This window comes from Drosophila albomicans, chromosome X (assembly GCF_009650485.2).
Source record: "Drosophila albomicans strain 15112-1751.03 chromosome X, ASM965048v2, whole genome shotgun sequence".
In the NCBI taxonomy this organism is placed as follows: domain Eukaryota; kingdom Metazoa; phylum Arthropoda; class Insecta; order Diptera; family Drosophilidae; genus Drosophila; species Drosophila albomicans.
This window is the reverse complement of record NC_047627.2, coordinates 22,662,311-22,683,927: the sequence shown is the minus strand read 5'-3', so window position 1 is coordinate 22,683,927 and position 21,617 is coordinate 22,662,311. Positions and strand designations below refer to the sequence as shown.

At 35.9% G+C, this 21,617-nt stretch overlaps 1 protein-coding gene across 1 annotated transcript in view; it reads left to right on the top strand.

Moving 5' to 3' along the window:
* The window catches only part of LOC117577986 (homeobox protein B-H1), a 59,473-nt gene that overhangs the window by 291 nt on the left and 37,565 nt on the right, over positions 1 to 21,617 (top strand). The window lies entirely within an intron of this gene.

Below are 21,617 nucleotides of genomic sequence, written 5' to 3'. Positions count from 1 at the left end.
GTGAGTAAATGTTTGATTGTGTGTGTGTGTGTGTGTGTGTGTGTGAGCCTAAATGCTTCAACAAAGAATAACTAACGAGGTGTTATAATTATAAAGAGAGAGACACCTAAACGTGTCCATATCGCTGCTGCTGCTGTTTGCGTTAATCTGATCGAAGTGGTAGCTGCGATTGAGGCGCTTGTCATTAGAATATATTGTTCAGTTGTAATGAGAACTGATAGAGGGATAGAGATAGATAGATTGAAGGAGAGAGAGAGAAAGGAGCTAAAGAGATACTCTTGCGAGTGCGATTCGATTTCGATTGTTGTTGATTTTATTACTCGTGTATCTGTTAGATACTCAAGTCTGGCTTTTGCCATTTCATTGATGATGCCCCCGCTTATGAATGGGAATATATCTCAACTGGGAACTCAACTCGCAACTCCAAACTGTGGCTGCCACACGGCATTTTCATTGATCGTTTTCAACGTTTCAATTCGTCTCGACATTTTGCTGCGTAATTTGTGTTAAGTGGTTCCAACCCACTTCAGATACATATATTTTTTTTTTTTTGGTTTTTGTTGCGCTGCGATTTTACTTGGCTTCCGCGCTGTCTCTCTCTCTCTTTCCCTCTCGCTTACTGAGATTCCTCGTATATGTTTAACTTTGTTTTATGGCTAGAAAACAAACAGCATAAAACAGAAATCGAAGACTTGAAGGAAATTAAAATGCGGCAAACTGTGCATTTATCTCATCATGACACGCCCTTCTTCATCCCTCATCCCACACATTCCACTCCTCTCCCCACCTTGAGCGATCCCTAAAACAACAACAACAACTTAAAGCTAAGCTTGATCAACGCTTTGATCTGCGCCGAGTGAATTTTGTTTATTTTTGTTCATAATCGAGCAACTCGACTGCCGCCTCCAATCGTCAGCAAACTGTTCTCCACCTTCCTTCGTTGCCTCTCCTTGTCTGTGTGATCTCAGCTGCCAGCATGATCGCTGCCTTTTGATCAGGCGCGAAAATTGTGCGCCTACCGCCTTGGCGACGACCTCGATCGATTCTCTCTCCATCTCTCTCACTCTCTGGAGTTCGGTTGGGGGGCAAAGCGTCAGCCGGTAGTTGCTACCGACAATGACGAGGGCGTTTGCCGAAGCGATCTTCAGCAGCAGATCATGATGATCTTGAGGATGACGCGGCATTGCCTCAAAAATCTTCCTTGGCCTTTTGCTCTGACACAATGGCCAATCGGTTCGCTTTGCTTATGATCGCTCAAGATCAGCCTCATCATCATCATCATCATCAGCAACTGGAAGATGATGAGTTGCCACTAGAGAGATTCGCCAGCTTGGCAGTTCATTAGCTTAAATGGTAGCCCTGGAATGTGTGAAACTACTTACTACTGCTAATAGATCACTTATCGATCGCTCGACTACGAATACAAGTACTCACACTTACACTCACACTCACACTCACGCATTTCCTATTCAATTATCGAACTCTTTCTGACAGATTTCCAATTGCACAATATATCGTTAGGCTTTTTTGTATTGTCCATCAAATTGCCGGGCTATAATCAAGTTGAATACAATTTGTGTTGCCAGACAAGCAGAAGTTATTGGAAAGTTGTTAACGTGTTCAGCAAAAGCTCAGCAAAATTGTACTTTAATATTCTTAGCAGAAATTTTATTGTAACACTTAAGAGGTTTAAGTTTACAACTTCGATATTGCAACATTAGTTTTATCTGTCTGTCTATGTGCTTAAATACCAAGTTTTCTTTGAGCTTTTAAACAATCTTGCCGAAATTTTGCATAGTTGCTTAATTTTCTTATAGGTATAACACATATTGAAAGGAGTTCGATTGGGTAATGTTTGGAATACTTATTTTATTTTATTTCTGTCCGTCCGCATGTTTAAGTGCCAAGTAATCTTTAAGTATTAAAACGATTTTGACGAAACATCGCAGATTAGCTTAATTTTTTTTTATAGGTATAGAACATATATTAGGTGGTTGGATTGGATAATGTTTTTCTGTCCATCTGACCGTCTGTCCGTGTGGTTAAGTGACAAGTAATTTAAGTGTAAGTAATATTACAACGATTTTGCTGAAACTTGACATTGCAGCTTAATTCTTTTATTATTATTATTTGTGTTAAATATTTTTTTTAATAACCTTTACTTTACCACTTAAGCTTAAATTGAGATGTGATTCGCATAGTAATTCTATTAAGAAGTTGTCAACTAAGCTTGGGAAATATGAGAGCCAAGTGCGTGTTACTTTCTCTCATCTGGGCTGAAGATACTTTTCAGCGAATCCAATCTAGTATCTAAATGAAGCATGCAATCATCTCAAAGATGTGCACTAAATAATTTGCAATTGAGCCAAAGTCAAGTCCGACCTAAACTGGACTTTGACTTGAACTACAAACTACAAATTGCAACTGCAACACTGACTTCGACTTCGACTTCGACTCCAACTGCGATTGTGATTGCGATTGTTGGTCTAGGTGGGCCTTCTTTACGCTTCACTGTGCTCATAAATTGCCCATTTATATGAATATAGAAATAAAAAAATAAATGAAAAATAGTTGTAAGCATTTTTCCAGTGAATTTTGTTGTGCTTTTCTCTCTCTCTCACTCTCTCTCTCTCTCTAGGAGTGTGTCTCTAATGAAGTTTCTATCGACTGAGTATAGCGTACATTTTCTCCCCCATTTGGTCGTCGACTTTACGAACGGAAACTGGCAATTTGCTAAAAAAAATGACAACTGTCTAAATGCGTGTGTGTGTGAGTATAGCAAAAACAGAAAAAAAAAACATGGAAAATGGAATATATATTGAGGAGAAGAAAATAATAGTTATAACGAGCCCACAAACAGCTTTGCTACTCACGCACACCCCGATCATATTTAGCTTGATGAGGGGGCGGGCGGACGGTGCATTGACATTATGCGTTTAGTTACGCACTCATTTGGCTTGGCATTCCCCCTCGCACATTCACATCCACATTCACATCCACATTCACATCCACATTCACATCCACATTCACATGCATTCACTGCACTGCAAAAAATAGAAAAACGCGCACGCAATGCACAATTTTGATGCCCAAAGCGCACAATTTAGTGGTCCGCTTACTGAAGCCTCCCTCTCTCCCCTGCCAACTCTCTCTCCTCTGCCTGCTCTCTCCCCTTACCACTTTCAAGTGCCATTTGAGCAAAAAACTAGTAAGAAAGCTACAGTCGAGCGTATTCGACTGTGAGATACCCGCAATAAAAGCAAAACAATGCGAAAGTTGTATTATAGTTATACCAAATATACTAAATAAAAATGTTAAACAAACATTCAAAAATATACCAAATGGTATATAGCTATACATACTAAATATTTCAAATATTATATTAAGTATATTGATATACAAAACGTACCAAGGGCAATATTTAGTATATCAATATGAAAAATATAACAAATGCTACATTTAGTAAGTCGACGTACAAAATAAACCAAGAGTATATCGATGTCATTCAGTTTACCAGATTGTCATTCAGAAAACTTTTTTGTGGGTCAAAGACACCTCCTTCTATGATCCCCTAAGCACAGCATTGTAATACCCTTTTACCTTTTGGCTAGCGGGTATAAAAACAACCGTTCAGCCCGTTGTCTGCGATCCCAAACGATCTCAAGCACTTTGCTTTTGCTAAATAAGCACTTAGGGTCGCCCTCTCTTTCTCTCTCACTCTCTGTCTCTCTCTCGAACTCATTTTGTGCGTGCAATGCGTGAGTGCGTCAATAGATTACTGCATCGTCTAACCGTCTGGGCAGGCACTGTGCCACATTTACGACACTTTGCCCAAGCGATCAACTTATAATTACGTAGGCAACTACAGCTGCAAAAGTTTTACTGCAGATTGATTCCACTTGCATTGCATTATTATTAAAAACGCTTTAATTACTAGCTAATTATTGCTTGATTGTTAATCGAATCATGACAGTAAAAAAGCGATTGCTACTATTTAAGTTTTAATACTTTTGCAGCGCATTTCCAGAGATTATTTCTATGCAGCTAGCTATTTAGCTTATAGGCCAAAGGGCAGAAGGGTGCCTACAATAATAACTATAAGCTTGATAATTCCTGAAAATTTGGTTGCTCAGATACAAAATGTAAAAGTTATTCAAGAATTTTTTTTAGTTTTGGCCAACAATTTTGTATATTTCAGTACTCTATGATATATTTTGAATTTACTATATGAATATACCAATTATCGTGTTGTATATTTTAGTAGATACTATGAGGTATATTTTAAGAAAAATACCGAACTGTTTCGTTCAAAAGACTCGACTGTACCTTTCTTAGTTTTTTAGTATTTTTGTGGTATATTAATTTGGTATTCGGTATATTTTAAGAATAATACAGCAGTTTTGCTTCTATTCAAAGTATCTTTCTTACTTATTTCCCAAAATTAAAAACAAAAAGTTGAATACCTAAATAAGCTACACTTCATGAAACGAAATTTCTTGCATTGATCGAAAAGCAATAAAAGTTGCATATTATATTTTTTGTTACCAGCATTCAAGCGAATGACTTTTTAAACTGTTTTCTCTCCCTCCTGATCGATCTGTTGGCTATTTATAAACTGATTAATAATGTAAAAGGGCTTCCTGTCTTGAGCAAATATTTCAACTTTTCTATTGTCTATGCGGAGTTTCTTTGTTTGCATTTTGTGTATTTCTAGCTTCTGGCATTGATATCGCATCGAATAACTGAGCTATCGATATTTGTTTTTTTTTTGCCGACAGTCATGTCACGACAGAGAGCGAGAGCAAGAGCTAGAGCTAGAGGGAGGTATGGGAGGTAGGACAATGGGGCCGTTCGATCTCAGTTGATCGGTCGATCAGTCGCTATTATAAGATCGTTAATAAGCGCTTGTCAATTTCCAGTAAAGTGTACAAAAAACGTTTATAATCATTAATAATAGCAATTTTATAATTTTGTATAGAAAACCCGACGCCAACTTTGAATTCAAGTCTCGGGCCTGAGGCCGAAACGTCGACAACGACAACGACGGCTTCGGTTTAGGTTTCGGTTTGTTGGCTTTTTTCTTTTCGGGCTTCTCGAGTGCGTCAAACAGTAGCTAACAATTTTTTAAAAGCTCATTTAAATATTTCAAACCCAAAACTCTGAAAAAACTATAGATAATGAACGAGAGAGATAGGAGAAGGAAAGAAAAAATATACACACAACATGAAAAATTATCATTAAAGAAATCAAAATGAGCTGCGAAAAGAGGTCAAAGTGGTCAAACACGGCATATTTGGAAAGAGAGAGAGACCTTGCCTCTTAAAGGGACAAATTGCGGGGATCCGCTCTCGATCAAAGTTGATCAAACAAAAAAAAAGAACAACCTAAAACAAAGGTTGGGCCAAAGTTGAATGAATTCCAACTACACACACGTGAAGTCATCAATGGGGAGAGAGATCTGTGAATGGGCAAGAAGAAAGTCTTCTGTGTGTGTGCGTGTGTGTGTGTATGTGTGTCAACATTAATTATTTCTTAGCAGAATATCCCACAAATTTCACAAAAGACAGCTCCATAGTCAGTCTCACTTCTGGCTAATTATGAAAAACATAATCTGACATCTCCGCTTGCAGTTTCAGTTACTAGTCAGAGAATGAGACGAATAGCTGTTCTCATTGATGGAATTACTATTTAATAAGTTACAATAATAAGCTAATGAAGTATTTTTTATATTCTCTTGAAAGTTGAGCACATTTCTTGAAATAAGAATTTCAGATTGAAAAATTCATTAAACCTGATTTAATTCCTCAAACATCGTTCCAAGATTAAACAAATAAGAAAGCTGCAGTCGAGAGTGATCGACATAGAGATACTCATTACCCAACCTGAATACCTCAAAAATACTAAAATATACCGAAGGCTATATTTAGTATATCGATATAAGAGTACAAAATATGTTATGTCACATTGTCAGGTAAAGCATCTAAGACCCGATTGTAATAAGCGTTTATTGGCATACAAAAATATTTCTTGAATAACTATATTTCTAGAATCTTGAAAACTTCAAAATTACGTTTACGTTGATTTTTGTTAATTAACAGGGGCGGAAGTTAACTTCACAGAGTCGGAGATGCCTTCTTTTGTCTCTTCCGTACATTTCCTGCAGAAACAAAGTTAGAATATCCTTCTACCCTAAGGGTACCGGGTATAAAAAGTTCTTAGAGGAGATTAATATTCTATTAATAAAATGAGAATGGTAAACTCCAATTACTCAATAACTAATTGAGTTTAGTAATACTAGTAAATTTCAGAAATATTTATGAGGAATTCGAAATGAAAAAAAAAAAATGAAACTAGCCTAAAGATACAAGCCTAAAGATTATTAACTATCTGATAAAATAAAGTACTTAGAGGAAGTCCCATTAATAAAATGAGAATGCTAACCTCAAATAACTTATCAACTAATTAGCATTAGTAATACTTACGATTGATTTGTGTTTATTGAAAATACTTGTGAATTTGAACTATTTCCCAATGACATGTTAATAACTCTGTGGTAACTAGTTGAGCTATCAAAACAGCTAGAACAAATCGCAGGGAATCAGTTTCATTCCATTGAAGAAGCAAAGTTGACAATTAGGAAGCCATAGAAAAGATTATGACTCTGTGTTTTAATTGGATAGAGAGTGAAAGAGATGGAGATGGAGATGAATGCATGGAAAACGTTTAACACAGCGTCGATTCATAATTGCCGGAGAGCAACAAAAGGTTGCCACAGCAGCAAAGGGAAACATATGGATCAATGAACCTGGTCAGCAAAAGGTGCTTGAGGCGTTGCTGTCGGCAAAGAGCAAAGTCAAATAACCAAAACCGAAAAACCAAAACCAAAATCGAAAACGAAAAAAAAAAAACAAAGACTACAAACGGAGGCCAGTAGCAAAAGTTGCAGCAGCAGCAGCAAGAGAGAGAGAGAGCGTTGTCCATTTAAAAACCTTTTAAGTCATCAGGCACGCCCACTTTTAAATGCTGTGCGCAGGCGCCACCCTGACGCCAGCCGGAAATGGCCAAAGACGAAGACGAAGCCGATGAAGGTAAAGGTGAAGGCGAAGGTGAAGGAGATGGAGATGGAGATGCAGAGATGGTGAATAGAACTTGTGCGTTTTTCTTTTAGGCTGCTTTCCATTTTCTCAGTTCCATTTCCATCGAGTTTGCTGAGCTCCTTGACTAATTCGATTGCAATTAGTTGCAGGCCGAGCACAGCTCGAGCCGTGTTCTCTCTCACTCTCTCTTGCTCTTGCTCTATCTCTCTCTTTCTCTTTGTGTGGGTGCGTCAGTGAAATAGTTGTGCTGTGACAGGATTTACCGCATAATCCAATTAAATGCTTTGCAGTTTGTGGCTCGTTTCCTGCTCGCACCTGTGCGGCATCTCTTCCTCTTGCTCTCCCCCAACAATCGTTGCTTTTCATATTTCAATACGAAATTTCAATTTTGGTTTCGGTTTTTGGTTCTGCCTGTTTTTAGTAGCTTTTGGCAAGCGAACGAACACGGCGGGCGGGAGCCAATTCCATTGATCGATCGGCCAATGATTTTGCATAAATTATGAAGCACAAAACAGAAACGTTAACTTCTGGACTACAAAAGCCAAACGCCGCCAAATGAATACATTAAATGAATTATGCAGGAAATACAAAAAAAAGCTGCTCAAGTACAAAGTCGAAGCTGCAATACTCTAGGCAAATTACGTATATAGAAAAGTTCTAGTTGAAGAAAGTTCCGAATCACATGTGAGAAGTATCTTTTTGATCATTTTCAGACTTACACAATAAGTAAAACAAAAGATTTATGCTTGGCAAAAGTATCTCAGAGATCAATTATAAATAAAACAAAAGATTTAGGTAGGCATAAATATATTAAATAGATACTTCTAAGCTTATAGCATAACTACAAAAATGAATGCAAGTATATTATGATAAGTAAATAAATCAATAAATATGTGAACTGTATCTTATCGAACATTTTCAGATGGAACAAAAAGTTTATGTTTTTAACTGGTTGACAAAAGTATCCTAGAGATAAATGACTTAGAGATAAATGACTGACGCATAAAATATTAAATGCATCTTATAGATACTACTTCTAAGTGTAACTACAAACTAAACGCAAGTATTTTATGTTTTGCATTAATATGCTATCATCTAATTAAAAAATTTATATGTGAATTGTATCTTTTCGATCATTTTTAACTAATGAAAGTATCTCAAAGATGAAGTATCTATAAACGTAATCTCAAAGCAAAGATGCACCACATAGGAGAGCGACTCTATCAAAGAGAAAGATAGAAAAAAAAGGAGAGCAAAGCATCATTCGGTTTACTAGAGCAACGGCGGCAGCTTTACGCTTTATGGATGCCACCCAGGCTGGCATGAATAGATACAGATACACAAATACACAGATACGGTTACAGTTAGAGAGGCACAGCTTCGATACAGATACAGATACGCAGCATCGATTTGGTTTGCGTTACTAATTTTTTGGCGTTTTGCATGCGACAAAGGGCATTTTGAGGCAGAGTCAAAGAGTCAAAGAGTCAATTGTGCGTCAGCATGAGTCAGCAGACGCTGTAAACTGGCGACTAACAAACATGAAAAGGGAATGCAGTCAGTCATTCATACAGTCAGTCAGTCAGTCAGTCATTCTGTCATTCATTCGGTCAGTCAGTCAGTCAATTCGCTGGCCATTGGCCGTTAACAAGCGGCTATCAGCCGTTGCAGATCTGCAGCTTTTGTGGCCTTAATTACAATCTTTTGAATACATTTGGCGCTTAATCACGAAGCCATGATCTGCGGCCCAGCCCCAAAAAGATCTCTCCCGCTCGCTCTCGACCAGCACCTGCAATTTCATATATACAATATATTTATGCCTGTTTTTTTTTTTGGTTCTTTAAGTTATATTTTTCTTTTTTGGTCAATGCGCAGTTGAAAGGCATCCCGAGTTGAGTCCGAACTGCAATCATCAATCAAAGAGTGTGTGTGTCGGGGCTGTGTGCGGCTTTCAACACGTTTAGCTGCGCTTCAGCGGTTTGAAATTTCAACTCTGTGTGTGCAAATTGGCAAACAGCAGAGCAGAGCAGAGCAGCAGATACGACGATGCCTCTTTTTAAACACACTCTAAATGCTTGACCACTGGCCATAATAGTCGCAAGTTGTTTGCCGCACAGCTCTCGCTATGATTGTCCAGAGTCTCCAGAGCTCTCCGATGACATCGTCCAGCTGAAGAAGAAGAAGAAGAAGTAGGCAGAACTTTGAGTGCGACTTCGTCTTCGTTTTCGTCTTCGTCTTCGACTTGGGCGAAGCCTCTTTTGTGGCTTCTTCGTTCGCGTTGTCAAGTGGAAAATGTTGTAGAAATTGTGTGGTACTTAAGTCCGGCACCACCGCAAAAACCGCACAATTTAATACCGAATACCGAAAAAAAAAACAGAAAAAAGTGATACAATAAATATGAAACCTAACTAACTACAAGTTATTGTAGCTGCCAGATACATTTTGAGCGACACGTTGCCGATGATCTATCGATGCTGTGGCACCGCTTTTGTAAAACGCTGCTTAACGCATGAGCAACGATTGAAGGCATCTCGCATCTGCGAGACCGTAGTGAGCCATTTACATTTAACTTATAAATTTGTCCTCTTCAATCAATCAATCAGCAGTCAAACAAATTGTCTACTGCTTTATAATAACTATAATTCTAATTTTGCGCTGATTTAATCCTAAATAACTAGTTTTTTAGTGTCAATCAGAATCTAATTTCTTGTAATTTCATCGTCATCAATCAGACAATCAGCAGTCAATCAAATACATAGTTTATTACTTTACATTAATTCTACTTCTAATTGTTTACTGATGTCACTGAAAACAATGTGATTTTTAATGTGTCTTAACATGCCATCAATCTTATCCAACAATCAGTCAATCATCAGCCAATAAAGTAGTCTATTACTTTAAATTATTTGTAATTATAATTTGAATTATAATTTTCGTTGCAGTAATCCGAAACTAGTGCTTTCTAGTGTCGTTCAACTGTCAATCAACTTGTCAATCATCCAATTATATGCGGTTTAAGTTACCTATCAATCAATCGATCAAATATGCGAAATTTAAGACGTGTTAAATTGTTTTTACTATTTCAAGATACATTTAATTTATTTGCGATAATTTCCCAGCTGCTCTGTTACAATCAATCGACTATCAATCGCCCTCAATCACGCTGCTACGTATTATTAGCATGCATTACTAAACAAGTACTCAGATAGCTTTTACCGTTGACAAACTGCCAAACACTCTTGCTCTTCCCTCCATGCCCCCACCCCCCGTGCATTTGCAGCTCTCTCACTCGTTGTGGTCACCGCAAACCGCATTTATGTATGTGTGTACGAACACATCAACAGACCCCCAAGACTGATATATGCACATACTATACATACATATAGCATTCACAATCCTCGGTGCCTTCATCTTCATTTCACTTGTCAATTGCCCTGCACCGCTCCCACTAAATTGGTAACTAAATACTTAAACTAATTTTAAGGTTTAACAAAGTCCAAGACGTTGTTGCGTTGACAAGCGGACCGTTCGCTTCAAGGGATACAGGGAAGAGAGTGTGCGGGCGGCGGGCGGAGGGGAACGGAGCCGCATTGACCGCAAGCAATGAAGTGTGTGCGAAGCCAAAGCTGCAACAGAGAGAGATAGAGAGAGGGAGAGAGAGAGAGAGGCAAGACAACACAACTCACTGTTAAAGTGAGGGGAGCACTCTGAACATGCCTGTGGTTAGCTACAGCGACAAGGAACGAACTGACTGACTGACTGACTGATTGACTCAACGACTGACTGACTGAGTGATTCGACTTGGAATTGGAATTGGAACTGTTCGAGGCGGGGGTGCTGCCACTTAAGTAGCTACTAACTGTTATTTACATTGTTTGCTAATTTCCCTCGGCGCACGATGAAAATTTCTACGGTTTCCCAAAAACAGAGCACGACAAAAACAAAAACAACAAAAAAAAAAATGTTTAAATCCAAATATGAAACACAATAGGGCGGCCAAAAAAGCGCAGAGCTGCATGAAAGTTGCACAAATTAGAGGGCAGAATGTAAATTGACTCGTGAACCCAAAAAGAACAGATTCCATTTATTGCTTTATTGCGTCTTATGATACTCTGTAAAAGGAGAAGCTTGCATCGAGTATAGATTACAATCACAACTATCGAAATACTAGTTTTTAAAGTAAGCAAATAAATAAGATATTTTCTTATTGAAATTAATAACGAAAGGTTTAAATTACAGGGTTAAAAACACAATTTTGTTCAAGTTAAATTGAGTAATTGTTATTCATTCCGCAACTGATTTCCTCTTACTACAAAATTAAATGATTTTTTATTGTCTCTATCCATAGAAGGGTGTTATAGATTGGTGTCAACGGAAAATACATGTAACTGGCAGAAAGAGACATATCCGACCCCATAAAGAATATATATTCTTGTTCATCATCAACAATTGAGACCAAATATGTTAGTCATGTCCGACTGTCTGTCTGTCAGGTGTATTTTGTGCTCTATGGTATATTTTGTTACATTCAAAATGGTAGTACATCGATATACCAAATGTAGCTTTAGGTATATTTTAGTATTTGTTTCGGTATATCAATTTGGTATGTTTTTAGAATAAAATGCCAATGTTTTACTTTTGGTAAATCTTTAGGTTTCATATTCACTTTTTATATGGTATATAAATATACCAAATATATACATATATATATATATATATATACATATATATTTTAGTATTTGTTTTGCTTTTTACCTTTTTGGCTATATTTTATGAATAATACCGCATTGTTTCAATTTTGTTTAATGGATAGCTTTCTTATTTGCAAAGTCATCATTTTTATGTACAGATCATAATTTAAAGTGTCTTGGGGCAATAGACAAAAGTAGTATAAAATAAGTATGGTATATTTTAAATACAATAATATTATTTGTAGATATACCAAATATTGATTTTAGTATATTGTAGTATATTTTGGTATATAAATTCGGTATATTTTGATATTTTGGTATTTTTGATTTTAGTATATTGTAGTATATTTCGGTATATTAATTTGGTATATTTTGCGTTTATTCAATTTGTTTACTGTTCCTCTAGCTAATGGAAGCTGACCCAGTTTTCAGGGATAAACTCTGAACTGTAAAGAAGCATCATAAATTTGGACTCAAACTTAATGTATCTATGCATGTGCAACTAAGTGACTGCCACATATGTCCCTCTCTCTCTATCTCTCTCTCTCTGTCTCTTTCTCTCAGCTTGCAGTTGGCAGTAATTATTTAGACGAAGCTCGTGTGAACTCGGTTTGTAGGTTTGTTAGCTGTTCGTTGATTTTTTTACCGCAAATGTCTAATGAAGTTGCCCCGCTTTGATTGAGTGGGCGCAATTAAACAAGCAAAGGAGGAGGCAGGGCTGTGACTGCAGAGGTGTGGGATGAAGGAGGGAAGGAGGGCAGAAGGTGGAAGGTGCTCGGTATCTCGTACACGTTACTGACAGTTAAATACAGTTGAGATTCGCGACGTTGCCGCGCATATTTCTCACTCATAATTAAGTCGTTTTGAGCGCGTTTAGAAATTGTTTTCGCTGCGTGTTTACGTTACGTTTTTTTTTCTGCTTTTTGTTATAATCATTTTTCTTTTATATTTTTTTGCTTCTAAAGGCGAGCAGCTAATTGCAACAGATTTTCCCATGAATTTCCAACCCGCAACAGTTGGGGGCGAAAGTCGGCACAGCATCTTTGCTTTGCTTTTGGTTTGCTTTGACTTGGTTTTGGTTTTGGTGTCTCAAATTGGGTTATTATGTGCATAGTTAAGGCCCATCGCATGCGACACTTAATTGCAATGGAATCAGCATCGGGCACCCCGTTGTTGCCTGAGATTTGGGTCAGCAGCAAAGTGCTTCATGTGGCACAGATCTTGGCACGAAAATAGACAGACAAGTTGCTCGGGTTGCTCTGGCAGCAGGCAAGCCGGCAAGCAGGCACGGGCTCTCAAATCTGATTCGATTTGGATAGCATTTGTGGCGCAAATGTGCGCATAATTAATAATTACGTATACGACGCGTATGCGGTGCATAATTATGCACGGCTTTTGTGGCTTTGTCGTTCGGCATAAACTTAACACGCAAAAGTAACAGATACAGCCGATACACCAACATCAACAGATACAGATACATTTACAGCAACAGCTATAGATACACAGAGAGCGAGAGATACAGATACAGATACAGACAATAACAAAATACATATTCGCATCTGGTTTGTCGGAGCTGCTTGTCTCTATTATTATTTGATTTGCCGGCCATTTTGGTGGCCATTGAAAAGAAGAAAAAGAAACACACACAGTAAAGCGGAAATATGTTGAAACTTCAATTTAATTTGCTAATTTACGGTTAATGGCCGAGCAGCAAAAGAGGTAACAAGATGGCGAGGGCAGAAAGTAGCGCAAAGACTGCTTAAAATTATCAGAACAAAGTCTAAATTCAACGTACTTAACAGTTAATAGATAAAACTTTGGTTAGAAAAAATGGAAAATTGTATCGAATTGAAAATTTAATTTTTTATAAAATCGTAAAGTATTCTTAAATGTCCAGTGTAATAACTATTTTAAATTGCAGTCATATTATAATTATGTAATGAATAATAAAATAACAGAAAAATAGAATAGAATAACAGAATAATAGAAAAATAAATTAATAGTATAAAAGAATAATAGAATAATAGTGTAATAGAAATAAATAATTTTTTAACAATAATATAGTAGAATTCCAAAATAATAAAAAAGGAAGATAATAATATAGCAATAATAATAGAGTAATATAATAATAAAATAATAGTATAAAGGAATAAAAGAATAATAGAATAATATAATAAAGGAATAATTAAATAATATAATAATAGAGTAATAGAATAATAAAATAATAGAATAATAGAGTAATAGAAATAATTTTTTTTTTAATAATAATATAGTAGAATACCAATATAATAAAAAAGTAAGATAATAATATAGCAATAATAATAGAGTAATATAATAATAAAATAATAAAATAATAGTATAAAGGAATTAAAGAAAATTAGAATAATAGAGTAATAGAATAGTAGAATAATAGAATAATAGAATAATAGAGTAATAGAATAATAGAATAATAAAATAATAGTATAAAAGAATAATAGAATACTAGAGTAAAATAAATAAATAATTGTTTAACAATAATAATATAGTAAAATACCAAAATAATAAAAAAAATTAAGATGATAATATATGTAGCAAAATATTGAAATATACAAAAATAATGAAATAATATAATCGTAAACTAATAAAAACAAAATACCATAGAAAAATCTGTACAATTTTATGTCATTTAAATAGCAATCTTACGTTTCTTTTGGAGATTAGAGTGACAAAAATATAAATATAATAATTAATTATAATTATAAATCGATAACTAACAGCTTACATGCGCTCACTTTGTATATTAAATTCTTTCTTTAAACTCACTCACTAACTGAACTAGTATTAATGCATAAGTTTGTCGAAAGTTTTCCAAAACTTCGATTTTATTGAAACTCAATGTTAATTTACTAAATAACGAATTTCTTTAAATGAGTTTATATAGTAAATTTTCTTTACCCTCGTAACTTTTTTGCAGTGTAGACTTTGTTAATTGTTGTGCTTCGTTTTTGGTACTTTCAAAAGTCTTGTCAGCTTACAGTTATAGTCAGAAACAGACTGTGTGCATTTGTTCTTTTGCGAATTAAGTAGAAGTAGAAGTAGAAGCAGCCGAAGAGCACGCATCAGTTCCTGCGGCATTTCACAAAAACAAATAACAAAAATAGAGCTGGAACGCATAAATTGTTATGGCTCATAAAAAATACAAAATACGAAAAACAAAAAAGCCAAATAGTAGACGTCAGAGAGAGAGAGATAGAGAGAGAGAAATAACAAATAAAATACGGCAGCAACAACAACAGCGACAGCAACAAAAGGCGTAACGTAAAGTAAATTGAAGCGTTTCGTGACCAAATATGCTAAACAGTGACAATTTCACAAATGTCTATTGTGCGCTACGATATAATTACGCGTCAGATACGGGCAACAGCAGATACTTTAGTATGCACATAGATACATTTGTATCTACACACACAAACAAACACACTCAGCTCTTGCCTGTGACTTTGCCAATTAATTTGTGAAAATGCGCTAAACAAAAGACGGGGCAAAAGACAGAGAGAGATAGAGAGAGAGGGAGAGGGAGAGCGAAAGAGTGAGGTGGAGATATGGCAGATCGGTATCACTTAGGAAAAACTTTGCGCACATGAATCTAATTGAGTTCGTCGCTCAAACTCAATTCAAATTATGCATGCAACCACCTGAGTGTGGCTGCTGCTGTTGCCTTTGCTGCTGCTGCTGCTGCTGTTGCCGCTGTCCGGGGCATTGTTGTAATGCGCCACTTTATACGCTTTAATTAGTTTTCGCCACTTGAATTCCTTTATTTTATTTGCACCCATTGTCATGCAGATGCGACGTGTAGATGCTGCAAACGCTTCCCCTTCCCGCTTTTTGTGTCCGCATTTGTATCTTTCTCGTTCTCTCCCTCTCTCTCTCTCTATCCCTATCGCTTCGATACACATTTAAATATCATAATGCTGCTGCATATATGTACACAGAAAGAAAAAGCGTACTGAAATCAAGAATAAAATATTGAATAAGGTTATAAGATGTCAACATTAAACCAAGAAAACGAATAATAAAATCTTGAATAACGATTATATTATTTTAATTTATAATAAAACATTCTTGAAACATGATTTAATCTTAAAATATGATGTTTTTAATCTTAAATCGCATATAAGAGCTTCTTTTCATTTTAGAATAAAACAATCTTGAAACAAGATTTTAATCTTAAAATGAAATGTTTTTAATCTTAGAAAGCAGATTTAGCATAAAAATGTTGTTATCTTACAAAAAGATGTTTTTCTTAAATCAAGATTTGCAATCTACTTTTCAATTACAATTTTGTTCTTTCAGTGTATATACTTCATACATGTAGCCCATAAGTACGGCGTCATCATTTTTGGATTTCGAAAGCAATTTACATTATACCAAAATTATTTTATTATACACGGATAGAAAATGACTTCCGTTTAGGCCACAACAACGACTTTTGTTTTAATTTACCAATTCTCACAACTCCCTCTCTCCATCTATGTATCTTTCTATCTATCTATCTTCCTCTCTTTTGCTTTACGGAAATCTGAAATGTTTGTAATAATCATAGATCGGAAATAGAGACAGACGAGAGTGAAAAAAAGGGTTAATTGCATTTTGATGGCTTTATAAAGTCCGTTCGCTTTATTCGTTGACGTTTGCTCAACAATTTTTCTCAACTTTGTAAGCCAAACAAACTGCTTACAAAGTAACCATGTGTGTGGCACATGTGTGTGTGCGTGTACGTGTGTGTGCATGTGTGTGTGTGCGTGTGTGTAGTGTTCACCCCAATGGACGTTTGAAAATCCCACATGAATTGCTGATAAAATGCTCTGCTTTGCCAAGCACTTAACCAAAAATTTTATTTTGAATGTTACTCTAATGTTCGATAAATCACTGCCAATTCAGGCGCACACACACACACTCACGAATACACACACACACATACACTGTAGATTGCGACAGATAGTTGGCTAGCACATCCGCCAAACTGTGCCCATTCCCCACTCCTCACTCACTCTTTCTCTCTCTCTCTCTCTCGCTGTGTATCTATGGCACATCAATTGAATTTTAATGGAAATCGACGAGGAATAAAAGAGACTAAAACGCTGCAAAAAGGAATGGAAATAATCAAAAAAAAAAAATAGAAAGGAAAACAAACTTAAAAAGAAAATCGACAAAAAAGCAAACCTTAGATAAAAAAAAAACTGGTAAACTGGCAAACAGTTGGAAAAAGGGAAAATTGTACGTGAAATTAAAATGAAAATGGGCAATGAGCAAACGATTTTCAAAAGTGCAACGGGTCGTGAACTGCCAAATGATGCGCTACCACAATCGGCTCTCTGCATTTTGGAAAGAACTTTGTCGCCGTGCAGAAAATTAAAATCTTTGTTTAATGTATAACAGTTTTTTGGATTATGCAATTGCTCTAGCTATAACATTTTCAATCACACCGGTCTGTATAACACGTTCGAGTGTATAACAGTTTATTTTAATGTCTCAAAAACAGACTGGTAAGACGCTTGCAATCACAGCATTGTGTATAACACTATTTATAACACTTTGTATAACGCTTTCGAGTGTATAACAGTTTGCTTCAATATCACAAATACTCAATTGCGTTAATAGTATAATTTTTAAGACGTTAGCAATCACAAAATTGCGTATAACACTTTGTATAACACTTTTGAAAAATTTTACTAATGAAAATAATACCCAAAATCTTTTTGTGCGTGTTCCTTTCGGCATTTTGCATATTTGGATTGATTTTACTTAAATCCCATGGAGTATAACAGTTTGATTTGTCTACTGAAATGAATACTGAGAGATCAACTTACGTATGGAAACAATACCGATAATCTCTATGTCCTTTTTGACATTTTGCATATTAAAAAATAATTTATTATAATTCTAAAGAGTATAACAGTTGGAGTTATCTGCTAAAATCAATGTACCCGAATGATAGCTGCTCCTTGCAGAATCCAATCATTCATTGTAGCGCATTTACATAGAAACATGCGACAGCGTTTTATTTATTTGCTCTCTCTCTCTATATATATAAAAAAAAACATTTTTTTTTGTGTTTGGTATTTGTTCTTTTGCCACGCCGACCGGCGGCTGCGTTCTGCTTCAATGCAGCCAAATTCTGTTATACAGTGGAGCACCAAACGGTCCACGAGCATGACCAAAGCCCAACCCCAAACACAATCTCCCAACCTTATGCCCTTTTCAATTGGCAATCGCAAACCAAACACAAAAAAAAAAAAAATAAAAAAAAAACGCTTCAGCGTAACCAGAAAGCTAAAATGGCCAATTTTACAATTTCGAAATTGTTGTTGCTGGCCATTTTATTCTTGTTCGATGTTGTTGCTATCGTTGCGCGACAATTTTTCTACACAATTTTGGTCCTTTTTATTTTGTCGGGACTGAGGCTCAATTCGCGCCGCTTCGCCTGTTTTTGCCATCGCTTCGCTTCGGTTTTCTTTTTTTTTTTCTTTTTTTTTGGGCATTTTTAAATGGGCTTTTTATGCGCGGCAGATCAATAATACATACTTTATATAAAATAGAGACAAGGGGAGCAGACTGTTCGACTGACTGGCTATTCCCTCCTCCCCCTCCTCCTCCTCCTGCTCCTTCCCCTTCTCTCTATCAGCCTTTTCGCTGTTGGTTTTTGGGTAGGAAGTGCGGACAGGATATGCGCTCCAAACGGAAATGTGCACATTTATTTATCCTGTTTCGATTTTCGCTTTGATTTTTTCAAATTTTTTGCTACTCCTGTTGTTGTTGTTTTTATATTTTATCTCTCTCTCTCTCTCTCGTGTTAAACGAAATTTTCAAATGGTTTGCCAGGACAGTGCAGCAAAAGGACGACGCGACTCGCAGTTTAGTGGCTTGTGACTGTTGCCCAAAAAGGATGCTAGACACACACACACACACAGTCCACACATTTCCATAGGCTCGTTGCCTATGTTTAGAAAACAACAACAAAAAATTCAGTTGAGAAAAATGTTGTAAAATATTTGAACACGAGATTTTTCACGGATGGTAGTTTGGATGTTCAGGGCAGTTACAGTTGTCGGTCGCCTGCCTGCCTGCCTGGTCGGTGCTTTGCCCTCTCCTTCCCTCGCCATTCCTTTTTCCCCCACTTTGGGGAAGGATAATTTACATAAAGGAATATCTAGGCGCCACGATTCGTAACGACTCGATGCGACTCGATTTGAATGTGAGACCCAGTCACTCATGCATTTATGCAATCAAAATGCCCCAAAATCGCCAGTTGAGCTGTTAATTTCATTTTAAAGTTCAATAGGACCTACGGAGAGGCGCTATGAGTGTTTGGATAGTTTAGATGACTTGTTTAAATACTAAAGTTCCACACTGAGAAATTCAGACCTGACTTGAGTTTATTTATTTAAATCATTTTAGTAATGATAATAAAATTAAAGGATTTCAGATGAAGACACATTTTATATTAATCCAATAACATGAGAAATTGTTGCTTTATTTTACTTTATTGAATGAATGTTTAGATAGTTTAGATGACTTGTTTAAATACTAAAGTTCCACACTGAGAAATTCAGACTTGACTTGAGTAGTTTATTTATTTAAAGCTGTTTCAGCAATGAAGAAAATAATCGATTTAAATAGAGAGTCCCTTTTTGTGTTAATCCAATTACATTAGAAATTTGTGACCTTTTTTTTAAATATTTAGAAATGAAGTCTACTAAAATGTATAGAAATTTCTTCACTGAAAATTTTGTGTTGATCTTTGTATATGTGACTAAATATATATTGAGTTAGGTTTCAACATTTCTCTAGTTTGTGCTAAGGTTACTCCAAAGTTTTGTTTGTTTTTAAACCATTTTCTGCGAATAAAGAAGAATAGATTTAAAAAATAAATGAACTATTTCTTGACTTTAGTACAAATTAGAGAAATGTGAAAATCTAGGTTTAACTATTTAAAAGTCGCTTAAGTAAAATATAAAATTCGCTAAAATTTATTCACAAATAATAGAAATTTGTTACAGACTTGAAGAAAAATATTTTCAAATACTTCAATGTAATTTTATTTTACAGCAATAAATAATTTCTAATATTTGACAAATGTTGCTAATAGAGCCGAGCCGGAAATATTAAGCTTAGTCTAAAGAAGGTTCATCCTAGAATTCAGTTGATTCATTAATTAACATATAGAAGAGTCAAATGTTTATTCTAGATTTCTACGCTGGCCACCCACAAGGCCGCAAAAGTGATAAGTGAACTAATTGAATTTTGGCTTTTGGAATTGATCATAGAACCAAAGTGGTTTCATGGTGGCTTCGAAGCGATAGTTGCGACTCTTATACATACGAGTATGTGCTGCATACAACATTTTTCATGGATGCGATGCTATCGTGCAACGAATGCTTGCAACAAGGCAGCGGCAAGAGAACAAACAGTCAACAGCGGGCAAACAAAGGCGGCTAAATTGGATGCACAGTAGCCACATTGGGCTAAAAGATTTCGATAACAAGCGGCACGAGAGTCGACACCGCGATGAAGATGAAGTTGGCAGTTGCCAGTTGAATGTTGCACGTTGCACGTTGCAAGTTGGAAGATGCCACCAGTTGTGGCTGTGCCTCGAAGGCACAACAAGTCACATTCATTAATAACCAACGCATTGATCATTAATTTTTCAACGGCAGCGCGCAGTTAGACTCCATTTCATTAATCCTCCTCCAGATGCACCGAGTGTGAGCGAGCATATGGCCGAACGGATCATCGACGATCACCGACGACGATCAGGCCAGTCAGAAAAGCCAGTAGCAGCCGCGGGACAAAATGCAATTGCCGCCGCCGGAGCCAACAAATAAAAAAATGAGTAAAAAAGTTAATAAAACATGGACACGGATCTTATGCACGACATCCTGCAACCCACATCGCACAGTTGTCGGTGCACTCAATTAGCCAACAAGCAGCCAGCTCTTGGCCAGGTCAAGACTCTACGTACTTTCCTTGTTTTATTCATTATTGGTGATGTGTAAGTGACTACACAGAAAGAAAAAAACGTACTAAAATCAGAAATATAATCTTGGATTAAGATTGTTTGTATGTCAAAATTGAATCAAGAAGGTTTATTCTGAAATCAAGATCGAAAATCTACAAGAAATCTAGATTGCTCAATCTTGAAATTCAAGATTATAAGCTTGTTTCAAGAATGCAAAAATCTTAAGCTAATAAACTATGACAATGTTTTCGGGAATTAAGAATTTTGATTAGTATTGATTATATTTTTTTGTTATTATTTATTTGCATTTATTTATTAATACCTGTGACTTAATTTTGGAAATGTTTCGGCTGACGTTTTTTTGGGATATACAAATTTTGATTATATTTTTTAGTATTACATATTTATTTATGAATTAGTAAAATTGATAAAAAGATAATGTTATGGCATAGATATATTATTATTTCACAAACCGTTTGAGAAACTGTTATTAATATACAAAAATTAACTATGTAAATGTTTTGCAAGGATTTTTGTTCCAATTAAGCATTTGATTTCACTTTGATTTGCTATAAAATCCATCTTTTTTGTTTTGGGGGGTATTTGGACTCAGTATATTCATAGTTTTTATACCCGCTACTCATAAGGGGGAAATTTTGTGCCTTCATGATATGTAATGTTACAGGCAGTAACCCTATAAAGTATATATTTTCTTCATCACCATCAACACACGAGACGATATGCCTGTCTGTCTATCCATCTGTATGAACACCTACATCTAAGAGACTATAAGAGATACGAGATATAATTTTGTTCGATACCATTTGTTAT